We start from the raw sequence: 17114 nt of genomic DNA on the forward strand, positions 1-17114 counted from the left end.
GAAACCAGGCGGATAAATCTTGAAAACTTGAAAATGAGACGATTGGCTGACTCCGGTTCCTAACGCTTACGTTCGTATGGTCTCTTGACCTTTCACAGGAGAACAAACTCTCCTCTGAACATGCATGAGAAAGCTCCAGAAAATATTTTCCCCCGAGGTGCTTTCGTTTGTGAGGCGAACGTGCTAACCATTACACTGCAGAAACATCTCCACCTTTAGCACCAGATTACCAAAATTAAACCCAATGAGATCGGGATAAAAGTTCCTCACATGCTCAGGGCAAAACATATGATTGCCGGTCTACAAAAGAATGAACACACTTCAGTACCAGGTCAGACGGAAATGTTAAGCGAGCAGGTGGACTGCTGAATTGTACTTTTAAGAAGTTGGTGCTGACAAAACAAATGGATTCCGCTTAATGATTAAGTATAAGAAATGTCAGAAGTGGGACATAATCCGACATTTCCAGAGGAAACAGTGACCTGAACACAGCACCTTACACCGCTCGGCCATCCTGAATATTCAGTGCTGCCTATGGCCACCTGCAGGTTGATTTTGAACTTTTGTGTCCTGTCACATGAAATAAATGAGGGCAGAAATCGTATCTCTGCCTGACACCGGGGAAACAGTTAGACAGACCTTGGAGCAAGGGTCTGGTTATTGCCAAACAGCCAAGGAAATAATAATTCTGGAAGAAAAATATCCAAGAGAACAGTGACCCCGAAGTGATGTGAACACACAACCTTCGGATCTGGATTCAGACACACTACCGTTGCACCATGAGACCTACACAGTGAGCTGGAGATATTTTACTATATGAAGGTTCTGCATACAAGGGGCTTTAAAATACCCTCCCATTCCCACCAGGTATCACAGGCAGCGCTCAGCTGAAAGGCACCGTATGATTTCTTCTTCAACTATTCTCTTGCTTTCACGGGAAACCATCAATAATTAACCCCTCACCTTCTGTTGCACAATCAAACAAATGCTTACGCAGGAACAGAACATACTTCAATCATTTGTCCTGTGCTTTGCATCTTAACTCGAAAACCATATCCCATTTTACTCACTGTATTTTAGCTTTCTGGTTCAAAGTCTTCAGGGATCTGGGGCAAATTTATTATCAAATTTATCAGCACCGGTTTTTCCTATCGTGCACACAAAATATAATCAGTAGTGAAGATAATATCCCACCGTGCGTATTTGCAGATTCAAAGGAATAGGATTTCAAATAAAGTGAAAGAATTTTACACTGAAAAGATTTGCAAGTGTTACTTGTATTTGTGTCTTTAATGAAACTTTGTGGCGTCTGACTCCCGTTCATGCCTCTGCTGAATAAGAAAGGAGGGTGTGACGTTGACCAGACTGCACTGCCCCTGAGATTTGTCAGCTCATCCTTTATATTCAGTGGTTTCTCGCCCTTTGATGGGCTGCAGTGTAGCGGATATCACGTTGGCCTCACACGCAGAAGGTCCCCGGTGGATCCGTTTTCTCTCAGTCAATGTTATCCATTTATTGAAGTGAAATAAAGAGCAATTAATAAATAAGGGAGCCCTTTTGCCAGGAGAATAAATAGCAAATAAAAACAGCAAATGGTGGAAATCTCAGCAGGTCAGGCAGCATTTTCCGGGAGACTAAACTCGCCTCCGATTGTTCATCCACAGAAAGTTTAAACATAAAGTTTGTGCCCGGGATTGAACCAGGGACCTTTTGCGTGTAAAGCAAACGTGATAAACACTGCACAAGTTTCAACAGCAAGTTTCAACATCTGGGGCGGAGCCAAAAGGCGCCTGGCTGCAATCGGCGATAAAAACCTGCGTTGGGCGGAAGCCCGGCTAGCTCAGTCGGTAGAGTATGATACTTTTAATCTCAGGGTTGTGGGTCCGAGCCCCACGTCAGGGGATTGCATTTGTTTTAATTTAATGCAGCTTTCATGGAAAAACATCATTAATTAACCCACAATCTTCTTTTGCACAATTAAAGAAATGCTAACTGAATGAACTCCATAATTCAAGTTTGTGAGATACTTAATCATGATTTCAATCATCATTAATCCACCCACAATATTTGACAGACGTCAAGGATGCCACATTTGCCCAGCCAGGCGGGCTCAGTCGGTAAAGCTTGAGACTTTTAATCTCAGGGTCGTGGGTACAGGGTTGGGCGAATAAGTTTTGTTGAACTTTTCTGTTGCTTTCACGCGAAAACATCATTAATTAACTGATCAATTGGAGAGGCTGGGTCCGTTTCCTTTGGAACAGAGTATTTGTCCTCCAGGATCGATAGTTTCCTTGCTGAATCACAATAACCAGACCCTTTATCTCCCTGTGGATGTTCGGGGGTGTCCCGTACATTCCCAGTCGTGTGATTGCACCTTTTCTGTTCTCCAATTCAATCGATATGGCCTCGTCCAAAGATCTGTCCATCTCCACCTGAAATATATTCAATGACGCAGCCTCCACAGCTCTCTGGGGCAGAGAGCTCCAAAGATTCACCACCCTCTGAGAGAAGAAATTCCTCCTCATCTCCGTTTTAAATGGGCGACCCTTAAACCTTCAGGGAATAAGGGGTTATGATCGTATTGCACGGTGGAGCAGGATCGAGGGACCATGTGGCCTAATCCTGCTCCGACTTCTTATGTTCTTATGACCCCTTATTTTGAAACTGTGCCCCCAAGTTCTAGATTCCCTCACAAGGGGAAACATAGAAACATAGAAAATAGGTGCAGTAGTAGGCCATTCGGCCCTTCGAGCCTGCACCACCATTCACTATGATCATAGCTAATCATTCCCTCAGTACCCCTTTCCTGCTTTCTCTCCATACCCCTTGATCCTTTTAGACATAAGGGACAAATCTAACTACTTTTTGAATGTGTGGGTTAATTCGCGTGAAAGTAACATAAAAGTTTAAGGAAAATAATTCACGCAAGGTGGGGCTCGAACACATGACCTTAAAATTAAAAATCTCATGCTTTACAGACTGAGCTCGCCAGACTTGCCCACATCTACAATGTCAATGTTGACGCCCAGGATGTTGATGTGTATTAGTCAAAGGAACGTAAGAAATAGGAGCAAGAGTCGGCCATACGGCCCCTCGAGCCTGCTCCACCATTTAATAAGATCATGGCTGATCCGATCATGGACTCAGATCCACTTCCCCGCCCGCTGCCCATAACCCCTTAACCCCTTATTGTTTAAGAAACTGTCTATTTCTGTCCTAAATATATTCAATTTCCCAGCTTCCACAGCTCTCTGGAACAGTGAATTCCACAGATGTACAGCCCTCTGAGAGAAGACATTCCTCCTCATCTCAGTTTGAAATGGGCGGCCCCTTATTCTAAGATCATGCCCCTAGTTCCATACTCCCCCATCGGTGGAAACATCCTCTCTGCATCCACTGTTGGTGAAAATAAATTCACATAGACTCTGGTAAGGTAAGAGAAACAACTTTATCGCTAACAGAGCTCTGGGAGAAGAGTTGAGATCCAGCGATCTCCCCCAGTGCCTTGTGCCGCAGGGTTCTAAGCAGTTTACAGGGGCCGGAATACAATCATTTAAATTAATTGACAAACAACCAATCGATCCATATGGCAACGCAATTAATTTACATTCAACTTTTTAGTCCTAGTAAAACCTGATAGCATGGTGCGAGTTTGCGGGCCCTTCCTCTTTATCTTCTTTTGTGGTTAGTTATTCTGTTGCAAAGCTTTCGATGAAACAGTGGCCTGCACCTGGCCAGGAGTCACTTGTTGCTGCAGAGTTCATATCAGGGACAGCAGATAGGCTTCTTGGTACAAAGTTCATTTCGTGGTGGCTTACCCCATCATGCTTTGCTTTGTCTGAAAATCCACTCCAACATCGTCATTCTATTCTCGGAAAACTGCTGCTGAAGTATCGGCCCGCTGTGTAGGTTAAAGCTCTGATTATATTCCTAAGATTACTTTAACCACTCCGTTTCTGTAGTGTAGCGGTTATCACACTTGCCTCACACGCGAAAAGTCCCTGGTTCAAGCCCAAGTGGAAACATTATTTTGGAACCTATTTTGTTGTAAATAAATTGAACAAAAGTCGCCCAAGGTTCCTTGTCGCATGAGCAGTGAATATTTTAAACCAGTCTCCTACACACAGAGTGGATAAAGTCAGATAGGGGAGAAAACTTCATCAATGATTAAGCTCTTTAAATGATTGACATAAGAACAGAAGAAATACGAACAGGAGTCGGCCATTCGGCCTCTTGATCCTGCTCTGCCATTCAATAAGATCATGGCTGATCTGACCATGGATTCTGAGTTAAGGGACTCGGGGGCCTGTTCTCTCTCCCCTAAGAAGGTTCACTTTCTACAGTCCAGCCTCTAAAAGGCACCACTCTGTGCACAGTACTTGCCGGGTTTGAGTCCTGAGGATGAGTCATCCGCCGAGAGCCACAGGTCGAGGTCATGAATGCTTGGCTCACGGATATGGCCTTCTGCAGTGTGACTTTGGTATCCGCTGACAGTAGCTTATGAAGAAGGCCCTCGTGGCCGATTCCGATGACAAAGATATCCCGCAGTGCTTCGGTGAGGTGGTCACCAAAATCCCACGGTGCCGCCAGCCTCCTGAGGTCTGCAGCATATTTATATCTCCTGGCCTTCGGGCCGTCGGTGTGTATAAAACCGCTGTCTGGCTGTGAAGAGGCTCTCCTTGGGCTTGAGTTGTTCTTGGATCAGTGTTACAAGTTCCTCGTACATCTTGGTCATTGTCTTCGCTGGTGCCAGCAAGTCCCTGACGAGGCCGTAGAAGGTGGGCCCACAACTGGTTAGCACGATAGCTCTGCACTTATCAGCCAGTGTGACCGGGTTGTCACCTGCCAGATAGTTTGCTATGAAGAAATGGACAAGCCACTCCACAAAGGCTTCCCAATCATCACCATCGGCGAACTGCTGCAACGTACCAAGTTTAGCCATTTTCGTGTGAAGGGCCGTAATCGCGTCGCCAATTGCTACACCTTCAGATGCTCTGATAATGACTCCACGAGACAATGTGTAGTGCTTGAACTGTAGTGACCTTCGTCCTTTATTGATAACCACAGAGTGAGCATCACACCTGATGCCTTGCCTTTTATACGAGGCCAGGCACACCTGAACAGGTAAGCTACAAGCCTCCCACTGCAGTGCCCTCTGGTGCACAACTTGCAATAGTACAAGCAATAACCATGTAGGACACATGACAGGTGTCACTGTGGAACCGTTTCTCTCACTCAAAGTTAGACACACTACCGTGGGCACCACGAGGTCTAGGTAGGTAGCCATTGACATTCAGGTTCATATATAAATATATATAAATATATCGACATGTATCATAACTGTTCCCTGGTGGTCAAGGGGTTAAGATCCTGTGCGCTAACCTGGTTTCAATCCTCGATCAATTCATCGCATAAAAATAATTGAGGTCTGTGAGACGATTAATAATTGCTGTAATCACCATGAATACCAATACATTCTGTGATTGACCGACCTTACAGACGAACTGGCTTCTCCTGCCCTTTGCCAGGCACGTGTTCGAGGTATAATTTTGTAAACAGGGTGAGTTCGCTGATTGCGGGGAGATGGTAGGAGACTCTGTGGCCCCATTGTGAGGAAGTGAACACGGTGGCTGGGTGATTGGTTACATTTCTGTAAAGGTCAGCGGAGGAGAAGGATTGAGAACTTTCAGTGTGGGACAGAAGTTGTTTAAGTTGAGCCAACACATTCCCACTCAGCACAGAGGGAGCTCACTGGTCATTGTTCTTTTGGATATTGTCCTTCCAGAATTAATATTTCCTTTGCTGTGTCGAAATAACCAAACCCTTGCTCCAAGGTCTGTCTCACTGTTTCCCCGGTGTCAGGCAGAGATACGCCTGCTGCCCTCGTTTATTTCATGTGAAAGGACACAATAGTTCAAAATCAACCTGCAGGTGGCCACACACAGCACTGAATAGTCAGGGTGGCCGAGCGGTGCATGGTGCTGTATTCATGTCACTATTCTCCTCTGGTGATGTGGGTTCATGTCCCATTTAATCATTAAGCGAAACCAATTTGTTTTGTCACCACCAACTCCTTAAATGTGCGATTCAGCTGTCCACCTGCTCGCTTAACATTTCCGTCTGACCTGGTGCAGAAGTTTGTTCATTATTCTGTCGACCATCAATCATATATTTTGCTCTGAGCATGTGAGGAACTTTTATCCCGATCTCATTCGGTTTAACTTTGGTAATCTGGTGCTGAAAGTGGAGATGTTTCCGCAGTGTAACGGTTAACACGTTCGCCTCACACGCGAAAGCACCTCGGGGGGAAATATTTTCTGGAGCTTTCTCATGCATGTTCAGAGGAGAGTTTGTTCTTCTGTGAAAGGTCAAGAGATCAGAAGAACGTAAGAGTTAGGAACAGGAGTCAGGTATTCGGCCCATATTCAAGTTTTCAAGATCTTTCCGCCCGGTTTCGGAACGGGGACCTTTCGTGTGTGAGGGGAATGTGATAACTACTACAATACGGAAACACTGTGATCGAATCTATCTGAGGATAAAACCACAGCTCTAACCTACACAGCTAGCCGAGAATTCAGGAGCTTGTTTGAAGAGAATAGAATAAGGGTGCTATATTTAGGAAGGCTGTAAGTGCCTTTTCCACGCCTCGGGAACCTACTATCAGCAATGGCTGACATCGATGACGAGGTCCAACACCGCCTCCAGTGTGCCAGCACAGCCTTCGATCACCTGAGGAGGAGAGTGTTTGAAGACCAGGACCTCAAATCTGGCATCAGGCTTATGGTCTAGAGGGCGGTGGTGTTACCTGCACCGCGATATGGCTCCGAGACATGGACTATATACAGCAGACATCTCAAATCACTGGACAAATACCACCAGGGCTGTCTACGCAAGATCCTGCAAATCCCCTGGGAGGACAGACGCACCAACATTAGTGTTCTCGCTCAGGCCAACATCACCAGCATTGAAGCACTGACCACACTCGACAAGCTCCGCTGGGCGGGCCACATTGTCCACATGCCCAACATGAGACTCCCTAAGCAAGCGCTCTACTCAGGACTCCGACATGGTAAGCGAGCCACAGGTTGCCAAAGGAAACGTTTCGGGCACACCCTCAAAGCCTCCCTGATAAAATGCTACATCCCCACCTGCACCTGGGAGTCCTTGTTCCTTGGGTTCTCTTGCCGTATCGATCATCCTCAGCCACGTGGTATGTCACAGCACGTTTGCACATTCATTCACAAAATTCCTTTCACAAATATTTCAATGTCCGAAACGGTACAAAGCAAAAATGTTCCTTTCAAAGTCAATAAACACCTGAATTTCCGCACCCCGCGAATCTCCTGAATCAGATGCCTCTAGTTTTGCCGACTCAATCCATGTCCCTTTGCAATGTTGTGCTCCCACCCACACTGTGAAACGTGCCACTAACTTATCGAATCATGGAATGGTTACAGCACGGAAGGCCATTCGGCCAATCGAGCCCGTGCCGACTCTCAGAGAGTCCCACTCCCCCGCCCTGCCCCAGTCGCCCTGCAATTGTTTTCCTTCAGACACTTATCCAACTCCCGTCTGAAAGATAAGATTGATTCTTCCTCCACCGCCCTTTCAAGCCGTGCATTCCAGATCATAACCACTCGCTGCTAAATGGCCATCTCCTGTTCCTATCTGTAAAGTCTTGGAAACATGAGATCAATTCCTGCCACACTAACAGCCTGGCTAAATACAGCACCGTCATTCTATTCTCGTAAAACCAGCTCCTGAAGTATCGGCCAGCTGTGTAGGTTAATGCTCTGGTTATATTCCTGAGATTACTTGAACCGCAGCGTTTCTGTAGTGTAGCGGTTATCACGTTCGCCTCACACGCGAAAAGTACCCGGTTCAAGCCCGGGCAGAAACATCATTTTGGAGACTATTTTTGCTGTGAAATAAATTGAACAAAATTCGCCCCAGGTTCCTTGTCGCATGAGCACGGAACATTTTAAACCAGTCTCCTAAATACAGAGTGTGTAAAGTCAGATAGGGGAGAAAACTTCATCAATGATTCAAAATCCTTAAATAATTAAAGTTCAGTTATTGAAGTTTCCACTGTCCCTCAGTAACGATTCTACAAAACAACGCTGTCGGTTGATGAATGGGGAAAAAAACAAATAATCTTCACCCATCCCCATCCCACGACACAGAGTTTAATTCGTTGCATGTCATTCTTTTAAAGATTTTGAATGAAATAGTTACTTTCTGATTCCGGGATCCCTCTGTGAGCGCCGCACCACTAAACGAGCAGGAAACACATTAAATAGTTGACCACAATTGCTGAAATTTCTTTAGCTTTTTTCTTGTGTTTTTTCAGCTATTCGTCCTTTTCAGCTCCTGACTGCGGATATTGCTGTGATTAAACCTGAACACAATGCAATGTCTCACAGTCCCTGCCTCGGTTAATACCAGCAGATCTAAGCCGCATTTCAAACCCACAAACAACTCATTAGTTATTCGCTCTTCCCAGTTCCAGAGCTCAGAGGGTTATTGTCCATCCCTGTGATGCAAGCTACCTCAGACCCAGGCCAAAGCTCCCCGTACACCGAGCACACGCTGAGGAAAACTCCGGGGGAGAGGATATCCTATTGTGTGGGGCTACAGGACCCTCGGACTCTTAAATAATCTCTCACAGCTCATCTGAAAGCAGCCTGAATGTGCCTGCCTCAGCCGTGAGGTAACACTTGTTTATTTATAAAAAGAGAAGCAACTATCCTCTTTCAGCAAATATAAGGCAAGATATCATCAAAAGAGGTTTTTGGACATTTTAAGTGATGTGTTTAATGCTTCAGTACTTTTTGTGTTTAATTCCCACCCCCTCTCTGGCTGTGCCTGCACTGAGCTTACCTCCAGGTAAGTTTGTTCTGAACTTACAAAAGTGGAGTTAATTTGTAGTAAGTTTTCACTGTCGAATCTTGCAAAACAGGCTTGAGTGGCTGGACACACGCCCTTTTGAAAAAAAATACCTTACCTGAAGCCAACCTCAACGAACTCAGTTGAACTGGAGCAAACTAATATCCGAGAATTGCAATTTCTAACATTCTCCAAAGTAAACTAGTTGCTCCAAAAAACTAGGAGCAACTCCACCCGAAACTTGGGCCCTCAGTGTGGGACAGAAGTTGTTTAAGGTGAGCCAACACATTCCCGATCAGCACAGAGAGAGCTCACTGGTCAGCTCCCCTCTGTTGGGGCTGTTGTACCGAAGTTTCTGTAAGGCAATAAACGGCAAGGCCTCGGCGCAAATTCAACGGTGGGCACTCATGCTGGCGTCCTACGACTATACCATAAGGCAAAGACCAGGCACAGACAACTGTTCCGACGCGCTCAGCATGCTACCCTGTCCACCACGGAAGGGTCTGACGAACAGGACTGTGAGATAGTCATGGCAATCAATGCCTTTGAGTCCACAGGTTCGCCCATAACAGCTCACCAAATCAGAGCCTGGACGGCCAGCAACCCCAAGTTATCCTTAGTAAAAAGATGTGTCCTAACCGGTGACTGGGCAGAGGCTCGTGATGCCTGCCCTGAGGAATTAAAACCCTTTCACAGGAGCATGCATGAACTATCACTTCAAGCAGACTGGCTAATGTGGGGCAGTCGAGTAGTCATGCCTCTGCGAGGCAGAGAGGCATTTGTCTGGCAGCTCCACCGCGAGCACCCGGGGATTGTTCTCATGAAGGCCATAGCCAGATCCCACGTCTGGTGGCCTGGTATTGACGCGGACCTGGAGCTCTGCGTCCTAAGGTGCACTATTTGTGCCCAGCTCAGCAATGCCCCCAGGGAGGCTCCACTGAGCCCCTGGCCCTGGCCTCCCAAACCGTGGTCGCGGGTGCACGTAGACTATGCGGGCCCATTCATGGGCAAAATGTTCCTCGTAGTTGTAGATGCATTTTCAAAGTGGATCGAATGCACCATTTTAAACTCGAGCACAACCTCCACCACTTGGAGAACCACACGTGAAATGTCCCCGGTTTGAACCGGTGTACAAACATTATTTTAAGACTACATTTGCTGTGAAATAAATTGAACAAAATTCGCCCCAGGTTCCTTGTTGCATGAGCACTGAAAATTTTAAACCAGTCTCCGAAATACAGAGTGTGTAATGTCAGATTGCGTAGAAAACTTCATCAATAATTCAAGCTCCTTAAATGATTAACAAAAGAACAGAATAAATAGGAACAGGAGTCGGCCATTCGGCCCCTCGATCCTGCTCTGCCATTCAATAGATCATGGCTGATCTGACCATGGACATTGAGTTAAGGGACTCGGGGGCATTTTCTCTCTCCCCTGAGAAGGTTCACGTTCTACATTCCAGCCTCTAAAAGGCACCACTCTGTGCACAGTACTTGCCGGGTTTGAGTCCTGAGGATGAGTCATCCGCCGAGAGCCATAGGTCGAGGTCATGAATGCTTGGCTCACGGAGATGGCCTTCTGCAGTGTGACTGTGGTATCTCCTGACAGTAGCTTATGAAGAAGGCCCTCGTGGCCGATTCCGATGACAAAGATATCCCGCAGTGCTTCGGTGAGGTGGTCACCAAAATCCCACGGTGCCGAATGCCTCCTGAGGTCTGCAGCATATTTCGTGATCTCCTGGTCTTCGGGCCGTCGGTGTGCATAAAACCGCTGTCTGGTTGTGAGGATGCTCTCTTTGGGCTTGAGTTGTTCTTGGATCAGTGTTACAAGCTCCTCGTACATCTTGGTCATTGTCTTCGCTGGTGCCAGCAAGTCCCGAACGAGGCTGTAGACGGTGGGCCCACAACTGGTTAGCAGGATAGCTCTGCACTTATCAGCCAGTGTGACCGTGTTGTCACCTGCCAGATAGTTTGCTGTGTAGAAATGGACAAGCCTCTCCACAAAGGCTTCCCAATCATCACCATCGGCGAACTGCTGCAACGTACCAAGGTTAGCCATTTTCGTGTGAAGGTCCGTAATCGCGTCGCCAATTGTTATACCTTCAGATGCTCTGATAATGACTCCACGAGACAATGTGTAGTGCTTGAACTGTAGTGACCTTCGTCCTTTATTGATAACCACAGAGTGAGGATCACACCTGATGGCTTGCCTTTTATTCCAGGCCAGGCACACCTGAACAGGTAAGCTACAAGCCTCCCACTGCAGTTACCTCTGGTGCACAACTTGCAATAGTACAAGCAATAACCATGTAGGACACATGACAGGTGTCACTGTGGAACCGTTTCTCTCACTCACAGTTAGACACACTACCGTGGGCACCACGAGGTCCAGGTAGGTAGCCTTTGACATTCAGGTTCATATATAAATATATATAACTATATCGACATGTATCATAACTGTTCCCTGGTGGTCAAGGGGTTAAGATCCAGCGCACTAACCTGGTTTCATTCCTCGATCAATTCATCGCATAAAAATAATTGAGGTCTGTGAGACGATTAATAATTGCTGTAATCACCATGAATACCAATACTTTCTGTGATCGACCGACCTTACAGACTATCTGGCTTCTCCAGCCCTTTGCCAGGCACGTGTTCGAGGTATAATTTTGTAAACTCGGTGAGTTCGCTGATCGCGGGGAGATGGTAGGAGCCTCTGTGGCCAAACTGTGAGGAAGTGAACACGGTGGCTGGGTGATTGGTGACATTTCTGTAAAGGGCAGCGGAGGAGAAGGATTGAGAACTTTCAGTGTGGGACAGAAGTTGTTTAAGGTGAGCCAACACATTCCCAGTCAGCACAGAGGGAGCTCACTGGTCATTGTTCTTTTGGATATTGTTCTTCCAGAATTAATATTTCCTTTGCTGTGTCGAAATGACCAAACCCTTGCTCCAAGGTCTGTCTCACTGTTTCCCCGGTGTCAGGCAGAGATACGCCTGCTGCCCTCGTTTGTTTCATGTGACAGGACACAAAAGTACAAAATCAACCTGCAGGTGGCCACACACAGCACTGAATAGTCAGGATGGCCGAGCGGTGTAAGGTGTTCTGTTCACGTCACTGTCCTCCTCTGGAAATGTGGGTTCATGTCCCATTTAATCATTAAGCGAAACGCATTTGTTTTGTCTCCACCAACTCCTTAAAAGTGCGATTCAGCAGTCCACCTGCTCGCTGAACATTTCCGTCTTACCTGGTGCTGAAGTTTGTTCATTCTTCTGTCGACCATCAATCATATATTTTGCTCTGAGCATGTGAGGAACTTTTATCCCGATCTCATTGGGTTTAATTTTGGTAATCTGGTGCTGAAAGTAGAGATGTTTCCGGAGTTTAATGGTTAACACGTTCGCCTCACACGCGAAAGCACCTCGGGGGGAAATATTTTCTGGAGCTTTCTCATGCATGTTCAGAGGAGAGTTTGTTCTTCTGTGAAAGGTCAAGAGATCAGAAGAACGTAAGAGTTAGGAACAGGAGTCAGGTATTCGGCCCATATTCAAGTTTTCAAGATCTTTCCGCCCGGTTTCGGGCCGGGGACCTTTCGTGTGTGAGGCGAATGTGATAACTACTACACTACAGAAACACTGTGGTCGAATCTATCTGAGGATAAAACCACAGCTCTAACCTACACAGCTAGCCGAGAATTCAGGAGCTTGTTTTAATAGAATAGAATAAGGGTGCTATATTTCGGAAGGCTGTCAGTGCCTTTTCCACGCCTCGGAAACCTTTTCCACGCCTCGGGAAACTACTATCAGCAATGGCAGACATCGATGACGTGGTCCAACACCGCCTCCAGTGTGCCAGCACAGCCTTCGATCACCTGAGGAGGAGAGTGTTTGAAGACCAGGACCTCAAATCTGCCATCAGGCTTATGGTCTACAGGGCGGTGGTGATACCTGCACCGCGGTATGGCTCCGAGACATGGACTATATACAGCAGACATCTCAAATCACTGGACAAATACCACCAGGGCTGTCTACGCAAGATACTGCAAATCCCCTGGGAGGACAGACGCACCAACATCAGTGCTCTTGCTCAGGCCAACATCACCAGCTATAAAGCACTAACCACACTCGACAAGCTCCGCTGGGCGGGCCACATTGTCCACATGCCCAACATGAGACTCCCTAAGCAAGCGCTCTACTCAGGACTCCGACACGGTAAGCGAGCCACAGGTGGCCAAAGGAAACGTTTCGGGCACACCTTCAAAGCGTCCCTGATAAAATGCTAAATCCCCACCTGCACCTGGGTGTCCTTGTTCCTTGGGTTCTCTTGCCGTATCGATCATCCTCAGCCACGTGGTATGTCACAGCACGTTTGCACATTCACTGGAGTTACCCCATCGTTGTGCAGCCTTTGCACACGTAGTGCTTGAATCGACATTGATGGGCCCGAGGATTACCCCCGCAGCACCAACACGGTGCTAATAGATTCAAATTTACCCCGATGGCGCACTCTGATTCATCACAATTCTTGCACCCACAAACGTATCGACCCTGCCATATGCAGTTCGGCCGGCTAGCGACATCATTTTATGCACAGTACTTGCCGGTGAGCTTCGATGTTGAGAAGATATCTGTTTGGTGTTATCGTCCGTGGCCATGCATGCCTGGGCGATCCCGATGGCCCTGCTCAGGTCTCGTTTTTCAACAGACAACAGCTTTCAAAGAATGACCTCGTGGCTGATGCCCAGCACGTAAAACTCCCACAGCATTTTCCCCAACGCAGCAAGGTCCCGCGAGGTGTCTCAGGTCGGTGACATAATCCGCTAGATCCTGGTCCCCGGAGCGATGGTGCGTGTAAAAACGATATCTGGCCATGAGGATACTCTCCTTCGGCTTGAGGTAGTCCCAAACCAGTGTGCACAACTCTGAATATTCCTTCTCCGTTGGTTTTGTCGGTGTGAGCAGAATCTTGATGAGGCTGTATATTTTAGGCCCACAGACGCTGAGGAGAACCACCCTTTGCTGGGCAGCGTTAGTGTCTCCTTCCAGCTCGTTGGCCACAAAGTACTGGTCGAGCTGCTCGACGAAGGCTTCCCAATCACCCTCTACGGATCTCTCTAATATTCCAACGGCAGCCATGGTTGTGTGAAGGTTCGTATTCTGTTACTCGTCGCCAATTGTTGTGTAGAGAAGAACTCCCCGAGGCTGAGTACTATGAGCTAAACTTACTGTGACCTTAGTCTGCTTTATTACAACTCCAGAGTGCCTGATCAACATGGCAGCAGACCTTTTATACTGGCCCTCCACGTGTGGGCAGGTGACCATTAGGACTCCAACAGTCGCGTCGTCTGGTGGCAAGTATTACATAGTTACATAAGTCACATAATTGTTATCGTTCAGAAGTTATAATTCCAATGAATGCCTGAATCATCCGAAAGGAGCCTGGTTTGTAGGACAAGGCTACATATCAGGAAGGAGTGTAGTTAGATGACAAGGGAAGTGGTTTTCTGATTATAAGTTTGGAGAATAAAAAGATTAAAGCTGGAAACACTGAGCAGGTCAGGCAGCATCTGCGGAGAGAAAAACAGAGTTAACGTTTCAGGTTAATGACCTTCCATCAAAAGTTGGGCACTTGTGTTAGGTAATACTATTAAAAATTAAATTGTCACGTAGCAGGGGTAAGGAAAAGATATAAAATGTGGCATTTGGAACAGATAGTTTAGAATCTGATTAATTTTTGATCAATTTGTACACCGAGCTGGGAACTGTAATGTGTTTGAGTTCTTCGGCGAACATTCGCAAGGTTTGGGTGTAAGTACTGTTGTTAAGTGTATGTTTTATTATTGTCTGTTTAATAACTCTGAAATTTAATGTTGCGGACCATATTACTGCACTGCGCGTGTTCCAGCTCTGTTTGGAGCACCGATCCCTTCAATCTGTCGCTTGACAGGGACAGTTGGATTCACCGTATCTTTGTTTGGTGAAATTTCAAAGATTGAAAGCGGCGCACATCAACCTGGTCACCTACTCACTATCCGCTACACGCTGCTCCCGTGAGATGAAACCCAGTTGCTGTTTCAAGCTTGAATGCAGGTACAAGCAGAACTCATTCATAGAAAGGCCAATTCGCTGAGAAACCTGATTCTCTGCACCGAACTCCTTCGCAAAGAGTTGCAGTTCGTGTGGGTTGTTTCGGGCACATCTTTCCCCACACTCCAACACTTCAAACATAACTCAACGGCTGTAAAGCGCTTTGGGGCGTCATGAGTTCCTGAAAGGTGCTGTCGAAATGCAAGTCCTTCTTTGCAAAAATTCGATGCAAGTTCAAAATTCGTGGGTAAATTGAGGGCTCGTCCAGGATTTGAACCCGGGACCTCTCGCAAATTTCAAGTAACAACTTCAAAGCGAGAATCACACCCCTAGACCAACGAGTCAACTACTGCACAACTGTGGAGCTCAGGTGTAACCATTATTGAAGCATGTTTAGTGTGTTGCTATTCTTGTTCGGAGGAGCACATGGGACGGAATCAGTGAATTTGCTTTTTCGACCTGTCTTCTGAAGCACCGCACAGTCCCACTCCGACAGTCAATGAGCTGTTGGGACGTTACTGTATCCAGGCTGCGGGTGGCCAACAGGCGCCTGGCTGCAATGAGCGATAAAATCTAGCATTAGCCAGAAGCCTGGCGTGCTCAGTCGGTAGAACATGAGACTTTTAATTGCAAAGTCCTGGGTTTGAGCCCCATGTTGGGCGATTGCATTTCTTTTAGTTTTATGTTGCTTTCATGGAAAATAATCATTAATTAACCCACAATCTTCTTTTGCACAATTAAAGAAATGCTAACTGAAGGAACTCCATAATTGAATCATTTCTTCTGTACTCTGCAAGTGAACTCTGAAACCATAAACCATTTTACACACTATGCTTTCGGGGTCTGGGTCAAAATGTTCATTGCAGATAACATCAACAGGAGACTGGGGAAACAGTGAGACTGACTTTAGAGCAAGGGTCCGGTTATTGTGAAACACCAAAGAAAATAGCAATTCTGGAAGAATAACATCGAAACGAAATGTGAGCTGACATCCTGAAAGAAGTTTTAAGGCAGAAGGTTAAATGCTGCATCCCTTTCTGCAAAAAATTCCTTTCACAAATATTTAAATGTCCGAAACGGCACAAAGCAAAAATGTTCCTTTCAAAGTCAATAAACACCTGAATTTCCGCACCCCGCGAATCTCCTGAATCAGATGCCTCTAGTTTTGCCGACTCAATCCATGTCCCTTTGCAATGTTGTGCTCCCACCCACACTATGAAATGTGCCACTAACTTATCTAATCATGGAATGGTTAGAGCACGGAAGGCCATTCGGCCAATCGAGCCCGTGCCGACTCTCAGAGAGTCCCACTCCCCCGCCCTTCCCCCGTAGCCCTGCAATTGTTTTTCCTTCAGACACTTATACAACTCCCGTCTGAAAGATAAGGTTGAGTCTTCCTCCACCGCCCTTTCAAGCCGTGCATTCCAGATCCTAACCACGCGCTGCTAAATGGCCATCTCCTATTCCTATGTGTAAAGTCTGGGAAACACGAGATCAATTCCTGCCACACTCACAGCCTTCCTAAATATAGCAGCGTCATTCTATTCTCGTAAAACAAACTCCTGAAGTATCGGCCAGCTGTGTAGGTTAAAGCTCTGGTTATATTCCTGAGATTACCTAAACCGCAGTGTTTCTGTAGTGTAGCGGTTATCACGTTTGCCTCACACGCGAAAGGTCGCCGGTTCGAGCCCGGGCAGAAACATTATTTTGGAGACTATTTTTGCTGTGAAATAAATTGAACAAAAGTCGCCCCAGGTTCCTTGTCGTATGAGCACTGAACATTTTAAACCAGTCTCCTAAATGCAGAATGTGTAAAGTCAGAAAAGGGAGAAAACTTCATCAATGATTCAATATCCTTGAATGATTAAAGTTCAGTTATTGAAGTTTCCACTGACCCTCAGTAACAATTCTACAAAACAACGCTGTCGGTTAATGAATGGGGAATAACACAAATAATCTTCACCCATCCCCATCCCCCGACACACAGTTTAATTCGTTGCATGTCATTATTTTAAAGATTTTGAATGAAATAGTTACTTTCTGAATCCGTGCTCCCTCTGTGAGCGCCGCACCACTGAACCAGCAGGAGACACATTAAAGAGTTTACCACAATTGCTGACATTTCTTAAGCTTTTGTCTTGTGTTTTT

At 46.4% G+C, this 17114-nt stretch overlaps 2 non-coding genes across 2 annotated transcripts; both read left to right on the forward strand.

Moving 5' to 3' along the window:
- Positions 1-7827: 7827 nt before the first annotated feature.
- trnav-cac (transfer RNA valine (anticodon CAC)) lies at positions 7828-7900 on the forward strand. Its single transcript has one exon. It is a non-coding gene; the product is annotated as a tRNA-Val (tRNA).
- Positions 7901-16595: 8695 nt separating this feature from the next.
- On the forward strand, positions 16596-16668 carry trnav-cac (transfer RNA valine (anticodon CAC)). The gene has a single exon. It is a non-coding gene; the product is annotated as a tRNA-Val (tRNA).
- Positions 16669-17114: the final 446 nt, after the last annotated feature.

This window comes from Pristiophorus japonicus, unplaced genomic scaffold (assembly GCF_044704955.1).
Source record: "Pristiophorus japonicus isolate sPriJap1 unplaced genomic scaffold, sPriJap1.hap1 HAP1_SCAFFOLD_79, whole genome shotgun sequence".
In the NCBI taxonomy this organism is placed as follows: domain Eukaryota; kingdom Metazoa; phylum Chordata; class Chondrichthyes; family Pristiophoridae; genus Pristiophorus; species Pristiophorus japonicus.